An 8938-nucleotide genomic window follows, 5' to 3' on the forward strand; every position below is an offset into this window, starting at 1 on the left:
TTTTTTTTTTTTTTTTTCCCCCCCCCCCCCCCATTCATTAATGGTTATGTATATAGTTCAATTTAGTGGCATTTATGTCTATTAACCCCTCCACATGTGAGACTTTTGGATAATTGATATACTAATGACAATAGAGTCGAATTTGGACCTGTGGGATATTGGATTGGGTTAATGGACTCGTGACCCAGTATGTATCAATATTTGAGATAGAGTTTGAATCTCCCAAATACATGTTGGGATAATAACTTTTTTGGGATAAACCTAATCTAGGATAGAGTTTGTAGTCTTCCAAGTATGTATTGGGATATGGGCTCCTCTTAGGCATAGGGTTTTGTACACCCATAAATAGGGTACTAGTTGTGATCAAATTACAATACAAAAACACAAATGAGTTGATCATAATACTCCCTCCAAGTCTCTCTTTCTCTTTTTCTCTCTATGTTCTTCTTTGAAGGATCACAATAGGCTCCTTGGATTTGAGGTGTGTAAACGAGTGGGCTACTCTAATAGTAATCCACCAAGACGAGTAAGGTATGATCGTGGTTTGCACAAGTCTTGGAGCAAGATCCAACATGGGGAGATCATGAAGATGTTCGTGCGAGATCTCGGAGGCATTCATCGGTTGATCTAAAATAAACGAGAAAGATGATGTGTTTGTGATCGAGTCAAGGCTATACTTGTAGACGAGGCTGATCCGTATGCCTAAATCGACATGCTTCCGCTACTAAAGGTTAATTCGATCCACAATTATGTGCGTATATGATTAGCATCTGTGTGCATATAATCGTTTAATTATATGCAAGATTTGTTTATGAGATAATTATATGATTATCTATTATTATTTTCCAACAGGATCCAAACTGGAACTCTTTAAAATATGACAGATCGTTGTTTAATTTATTAAGTATGTTTGTGTGATAAATTGAAGTATTTCATATTAACATATTTATTCACACTATATAATATATAGTATTTTTATAAATTAAAAATAATAATATAAAATAGTAAATAACTTGCATTTTTGGACATATGTTTAAAGTTGAAGATTCTTGAAATTAACTTTTCATTTTTTAAGTGCCGAAAGAAAAGATCTTTTTCGAATAAAAGTAACAAATCATCAATCACACAACACAAAAATTTAATATATATATATATTTATATTTATATTATTTATTAAGGATAGATATGTGAAATAACTATCATGATTCAACAAAAAGTGAATTATCTAAAATACCCTTAACTATATGTATAGTTTCTCCGCAACAACTCATTTGGATTTTGAAGTGAAAAATTGTTTAAAAAAAAAGAATATTGAAGTGAAAAATATTAAATTAAAATCAATAATTCCAAATAGGTAAAGATGGCAGAAAATGTGGAAGTTATAACATCAAATTCAAGGTATGGTCACAGGCTGTTGCATTAATAATGAAAAGAAAACACAGCTCGATGTGCGTATAGTTGAGTAGAACCGGCGACTGCGAGGGGCATTGAATGGCCTACGTTATTGCTATGACTGGAAACGGTTGAGAGCCGCTGTCTGATGTTATAAGTATGACGCAACTCCACCATCTCATCTGCTTTGTCCCCACGTACGTGTACATACAACTCGTCTGTAATATTAGTTGATAAATTCATGAATTCAAATTTTATCAATATGAATGTTATTATTTTATTAGTTGATGAAATAAACTACTGAAAATCAAAAAGTGAAGAGTTGGCTAATTGATTCTATGAGTCCAACACTGATGCAATGATTTATCCGCCTGTGTATAGCAAGAGAAATATGGGAGGCAATGGCCAAAACCTTCAATGATGGATTGTGATGATCCCCCTAAAACTTTTGGATTAGTCCTACAACCAACGCAAATCAACCTGTTGTAATTTGAAAAAAAATTACATGTTAAATCTATAGATTAGAAGTAAGAAATTGAGAGATGTGGATATTCCACATAGGAAGATGATGGGAAATCAAAGGGGCTTTGATATGTATATAACGTAGATGTGGAGGTGAGAGTGTTTTTACACTCAAAAGTATCCCATATGGAAGTTTTTAACCAAAATAAACTTCTTTATTAAGTTTAAGTCTAAGTTGCATTTGAAATGATATAGAGATTTGAGTGAACATGGGGCTGCCCTCCCGGACTCTCTCGTCCCGTCCCGGCCTGGTTTCCGATTTGGGAGCGGGTGCGGGTGTTAGGGTGAATGTTTTAGGATATAATTTTTAGCAGAAGAAATATTTGAATTTGACCGGACATGATTAATTAATAATTTTCCGTCAAATGAACTTTTAAATTGCATTAAATTGTTTAACCTATAGTTTTAAAACTGCTCGGCTTGTTTTTAACCTTTTTTCAGCCGTTATTGGCATTTTTTGATGATTTTGGCTGGAGGTTAAATATCCGGCTTAATGGCTGTGGTTATGGATGCATTAAGTATGAGGACAGCCATGCCTATAAAAGGCTGAAGTCGTTCCTCATGTCAACACATCTCTCTCAATTGAAAATCTTCTATTCTTCTCTCTAGCTCTCATGTTCTCTCTCAAACTCAAAAGTTTTGAACTCTAATTTCGGAAAAAGACTACTGAGTGTTGTTTGAGGAATTTGTCAGTATAAATGCAATACTGAACAAACAATAATCGTCTTATTTTGGAAGAAATTGCATAGTACCTAGTGCACGAGACGTATAATTTCTTCAAGGCAAGCAGATTTTCTGCGATTTGGTTAGTGTGCAATTTTCGTTGGACCAAGAGTTGTTATGATACAACTCTCAATGTAATTTATCTTTTAATATTATCATTAAACATCATATCTAACTGATGTCGCTATTATTTGTTCCAACTGGGTATTTGTGTTTTGGTTTCAAAACTGATTAATATATCCAATTGTCAATTTCAAAACAAAATTTTAATTGTTTATGCAATTTTCCAAAAAAATCTTGAAGAAATTATACTTGATGCATACTAGAAATTTGGCAACACCACAAAGGTCGAAGGATTTTCAAAAAAATTTTAAGTTATCGAAGGACTATCCCTGCAAAACAGAGGTTAGCACTATGAAAAGGAAGACTAGCTTGTCGTCGTACACCTTAGCAGATTGAAAGATCAACCCGAAAGTGGAGTTCGCTGATCATGATTCTAGTATGAATATGAGGTTTTAATAGATTCATAGGGTGTTGAATTCTTATCAATTCAACAATAAAGAAAGGTAAAAAACCAATTAGAGACAAAAACAAATTAAAGAAAAAGAAATAGGTAAAGAGAGGATTTTGACCAAATAGGATCGTCTAGTTCCTATAGAATCTATCACTAAAATCCCCCTAGAGGGGGATAAGGCTAAGCGGAGCGAAAAGGGTTTTCTATGAGATGGGAAATGCAAAGTATTATCTGCCAGAAAGAATGGTTTGGTAGTTTTCCCTTGGCTTGCATGAATTTGTCTACTACAGTCTTTCTTATACTATTACAACTCGTACAATCTTGAGGAGTATGCACATCAATACTAAGATATGAGACTAGTGTTTTTTACTGTGTTTAACCCCTCGCAACAAATTCAGTTTGAAACCGTATTCCTTCCTTACTGCAGTAGCCGTAGTAGTAGCAGTAGGAATAGTTGCCAAAGACTTTAGGAGGGAATGGAGTAACAACGCTACAGCTCTTATCCCATTGGACAAGCTGTTAGGAGCTATGAGTTAATTGAGCTATTGTAGCTAATGAGTTATTGTAGATCTGAGTTAGAGAGCCCAGATTTGGACTTATGAGTTCTTGAGTTGATCTATTAATTTAGTAGCTTTTTTCTCTTCCTTATTTTTGCTATAATAGGCCTCTCGGGAGGTTTATAGATTGCTCAAGAGAAAGAAACTACTCCTAGGCCATTAAGACTACTATGAAAGAAAAGTAAGGAAGTCCTTTTCTTGACTTGGCCTGCGCACACCTACCCCCTTTTTAAAGAACTTCATTTCAATCTCAACAAAGAAAAGCCTAATTCTTTGCTTCTTGTCCTCTTACTGTTTTAGCCTACCTTGTGGAGATCTCTTGAGTGTCTATGGCAGATCCTATCATTCTCCCAAAAAGTCTGTCTATACAAACTATCTAGGCTTGTATTTGAAGTTTCCTTGGGGTTGGTAAGGCGAAATGGGGCCACTCTGGCCCATTTAGTGCTCTACCTAGGTCATCAACATAATATGCTATACTAAAATAAATTTCTAGAGAACTAGCTATATCCCACACTTTCCAAGTGTGTTTTTCTATGTTATGTATCGTTGTGCCTAAGGGCATATCGGTTGAAGTAGATTCCTCTTTTGAATCAATCAAAACCCCTTCCCAAACTATACAAGCTTCTTCTAAAGCATAAGATACCGTTAGTGATTTGGATAAGTATTGAGTAAGATACGTGAGCTAGATTAAAACCTGCCTATTTTTTCAGGAACTAGTTATTTGCTGATTTCCAGCTTGTTTGTAACCGATTTACTTGGAACCACCTGAAGATATTTTAGGTAACATGTACAAATATACTGGCAAGCTATATGATGTGTCCTCTCAGCTATATGATGATTTGTCTGGCTGAGATGAGATTATTTCTTGGGCCTGCCAATTCAGTAAAGGAGCAAGTAAGTCTGTGAGCCTTTCTCCCTGCTGGTGGGCCCTTATCCGTCCTACTGGTGGGTTTTTATCTGTCTTGCTGGTGGGCCAGCTGGGCTCTTAGCTGGTTGGGCTAGTAGGCCTAACTTGTGGACTTGGCTCAATTTTATCACTTCATTTTCCGTGATTTGGGCTAAAGGTTTAGCCTCCACCCATTTGTTGAAATAACCTACTAGCATAAGGAGGAATTTACACTATCTTGCTGCAATTGGGAAGGGTCCAACTATGTTTATCCCCCACTGGGACAACAGATAAGGTGCTGATAATGTTTTGAGGGGTCAGCTGGAACATGAATGAGAGAGGCATGCTGTCGACATTGCTCCCATTTTTTCGCCCAATTTATCACATTTTTCTTGAGGGTTGGCCAAAAATACCTTGCTCGTAAAGTTTTATTGGCTAAAGTCATACCACCCACATCGGATCCGCATGGAAGCGAGTCACCCTTCTTTCTTCGGTCACGTCCATTTTTCTTCACTAGCTAGGCATCCTCCAAATTCATGTACTTTTTCGCTCCTGAGAGTACATCTAAAAATTCTATCACTGGTTTCTTAGCCAAAAACTTGAATAGGGGTCCTCCATGGAGCTTGAGTGACTGCATTGACCAACACTTCCTAGTGGGTGGTAGGGATTTCTAAGATAGCTGTATTGAAACATTATACATAGGCTCTCAAGGTTTCCTTCTCCTCCTGCTTGATTCCGAAGAGGCTAACAGCTGATTTCTTGGACTTCTTGCTGCTAGCTAACTAATGGTAGGAGAGGAACTGAATTATGCAAAGATTTAATGGATCTAGCAGGGAGCTGGTCGCACCATTGCTGGGGAGAATTTGTTAGCATAGTAAGAAAAACACGATATTTAATGCCATCAGTATACCTGTGCAGCAGGGCTACATTTTCAAACTTACGGATGTATTCAGCTGGATCGGTGGTACCATCATAAGCAAGGAGCTGCAAAGGTGCTTGGAAATGGGCAGGAAGTCCTTCTGTGATGATGTCTTCACTAAAAGCAATACCCGCTCAGTAGGCTGGATCTCCTTGGCTACCTGTTGGCGAAATTCTACCATTTTCTTCTTTAAGGATAGCCAGATGTCAGGGAACCGGCGTCCAGCTGCCTCTTTGCTAGAAAAGTCTGCAGGGGTAGATCGGTTCTGCTGAAACGTAGTAGGGATCTGATCGTCCATACCTTGACTTGCTGGTGTTTCTCCTCTCTCCAGCTGGGAAGAAGGTCCTGCTCTACTGGCTTCAGATTTGCAGAGGGTTGAGCTTATAGTTTTCCATGATGAATTTCCAGAAAAGCGGGTTCAGAACAACAGGTACAGCTGCTTCATTGAGAGTTGGAGTTGAAATGGGAGTGTTAGCTTTTGGTTCTAGGTCTAGTTCAGGAACCTTGACACCTGCCACAATGGAGCTACAGGTAGAACAACATCTCCAGATGCAGCACGGAGGGAAGAGTGTCCCTCGTAAGATCCGTGGTCACCTCCATTCTTGGATTTTGCCATTTGTAACGCCATTGCTCAAGTGGTCCCCAGATGGCGCCAATGATGCATATCAGAAATTTAGCCATGCAATAAAAGAGAAAACTTGAAATAAAATAAAAATAATGATGATATATAACTTGAGAGTGGTGATAATTCATAGAGTGAAAAATATAGGCTTAAAAGAGCTCAAAAAACCAAGAGAAACAATGAGGGAAAAAGAGTTTGAGAAAATGGAACTATGACAAAAAAATTGTGTCCTTGAAAACATGCACAAGACCACTATTTCTAGACCTCTACAGAGTTGGATACGATACAAATTGTTGAGCGACGTACATCATTGAAAATATCTTTGAGTTGGCTTTCACATGCAATATGGCATTAGTGATTTGGATAAGTATTGAGCGAGATACGTGAGTTGGACTAAAATCTACCAAACCTGCCTATTTTTTTGGGAATAAGTTATTTGTTGATTTCAAGCTCGTTCTGACCTATTTACTTGGAATCACATGGAGATATTTTAGAGTGGTGTGTCCACTTAGCTGTATGATGACGTGTCTGGCTAAGAAGAACTTATTTCTTAGGCCTGCCAGTTTAGTAAAGCGACAAGTAAGTCTGTGGACCTTTCTTTGCTACTAATGGGATTTATCCATCCTGCTTGTAGGTCAGTTGGGCTCTTGGCCGGCTGGGCTAGTAACTTAGCTTGTTGGCTTGGCCCAATATTTTAGGGGGCATCAATATGGTTTTGAAAAATTAAATTTGTTGGAACTTAAACAGTTTTAAATTGTTGTTATGAATTTGGATTTTGTGATTTAAAATCTGTGATTTATTCTCTGAGTATTAAATGGTCGAGACTATTTTTATTGCTATTCCGATTACACCAAAAGTCGACTTTTCTGGTCTGCCAGATAAGTTTTAAAACCAAATTTCCAAATGTTGGCATCTACGAATGAAAATATGGTTGACGATGATAGGGCTTTTAAGAGTGATCTAGGTGACTAGATCTGAACTAATTGAAAATGATCCCAAAACTGTGGAAGATCGCACAGTGGACTGAGCAGGATCAAATAGGCAGAGGAGCTATTTTGTCAGCACTGTCAAATACGCTCTTCAATGTCTATTGTTCCGACTCTTACACTGCAAAATCTCCGTGGGATGAGTTGGACAGGAAATATCGTAATGAAGTACAGTGTCTTGAAAAATATTTTGTTTTCAAGTTCATGAGGTATCAGATGGTGGATGGAATTATAAATCTTGAGCATGCTTTGTTTGATGTTGATATATTTTTCAAATCTTGGGAGAGTTTTGGCATGATGCCCAAACTCAGAAAGGGAGACTATCTCTAGATGATCTCATGATTGTGATTAGTATTGAGGAAGAACACAGAAATCAGAGCCATAAGATGCATGTTGAGCGTCAACCAAGGCAAATTTAAATATGGGAATAAGAAAGTAAATAAAATGAACCCCACTCGAAAATCATCAATAAAGACAAAACCGTAAAAAACAACAAACCAAAGGCAAACAAACCCTGTTGGAACTGTCGGCAGGTTGGACACTAGATCAATGATTGTCATACTAAAAGGGCCAAGTCTAGGCAGACAACTGTTGATATGGTTGTGGCAAGATCTAGCGATGCTAGCACCTCAGGGGTAACTAAAGGGTATGTTTTTGTACAACTCGAACCCCGAACTTTTATGAACTTTTTGATTGGTTGATAGACACTGGAGCAAATGTGCACATTTGTGCTTATAAATCTCTATTTCTATCTTATCAGGCCATCAACGGAAGGGCAGTAAGCATGAGGAACTCCAGTACAACTGAAGTACTTATGATAAGAAGTGTGGACTAGAAATTTCTTTTAGGGCGCATTCTATCATTAAAAAGAGTTTATCATGTTCCTACTATTAGAAGAAATATAATAAGTGGTTCTGTAATAGTTAGTGAGAGATATGAATTATCCTTTAAATTTAATAAAGTTGTAATTCAACAATTTGGTGTTTTTGTTGGCAAAGGTTATTTGTCTGATGGTTTGTTTAAAATTCGAGTTGAAAATAATAAAGTTGATGTTTTTGATCTCGTTATTTTGAATGTTGAATCTTCTAATTTGTGGCATAATAGATTAGGTCATTTAAATCTAGATTTAATCAAACGAATGATGAATCTTAATTTAAATCCTAGTCAAAATATTGAATGAGGTCACAAATTCCAAGTCTGTTTAGAAGCTAAATACGTTAGGAAACCCTATCCATATTCCCCTTCATCTAATGGTGTAGCTGAACGAGAGAATAGAAGTTTTAAAGATATGATTAACTTCTTTTGTTTGCCTCTCGGTTACCTAAGTATTTGTGGGGATAAGCTTTTAATACGACTTGTCATATTATGAATAAATTCCCTCTGAAACATAATAGAGTACTCCTTTTGAGTTGTGGAAATGTAGAAAACCAAGCCTCAAATACTTTAGAGTGTTAGGGTGTCTAGCAACAGTGCTGGTCCCAAAACACAAAAGAAAGAAATTGGGCTCTAAGACTATTGCTTGTATGCTCTTGGGCTATGTCGAGACAACTTATGTGTTGAGAATTCCGATTACTAAATCAGAAATTTCAAGCGTTAAGGTCAACACAATAGTAGAATTTCGTGATGCTATTTTTTTGGAAGATGTATTTCCTGTGAAAATAGGAATACCTTAGATAACTTTATTTTGTTTAAAAATTAAAGTAGAAACCCAAACTGATAAAAAGCTTAAAAAATTAAGGTCTGATAGAGGAGGAGGATATAAGTTGAGTAAGTTCAATGAATATATTATCTAAATTTCGGCATTATTCATAAAGAGA

This window comes from Sesamum indicum, linkage group LG2 (genome assembly GCF_000512975.1).
Source record: "Sesamum indicum cultivar Zhongzhi No. 13 linkage group LG2, S_indicum_v1.0, whole genome shotgun sequence".
Classification (NCBI taxonomy): Eukaryota; Viridiplantae; Streptophyta; class Magnoliopsida; order Lamiales; family Pedaliaceae; genus Sesamum; species Sesamum indicum.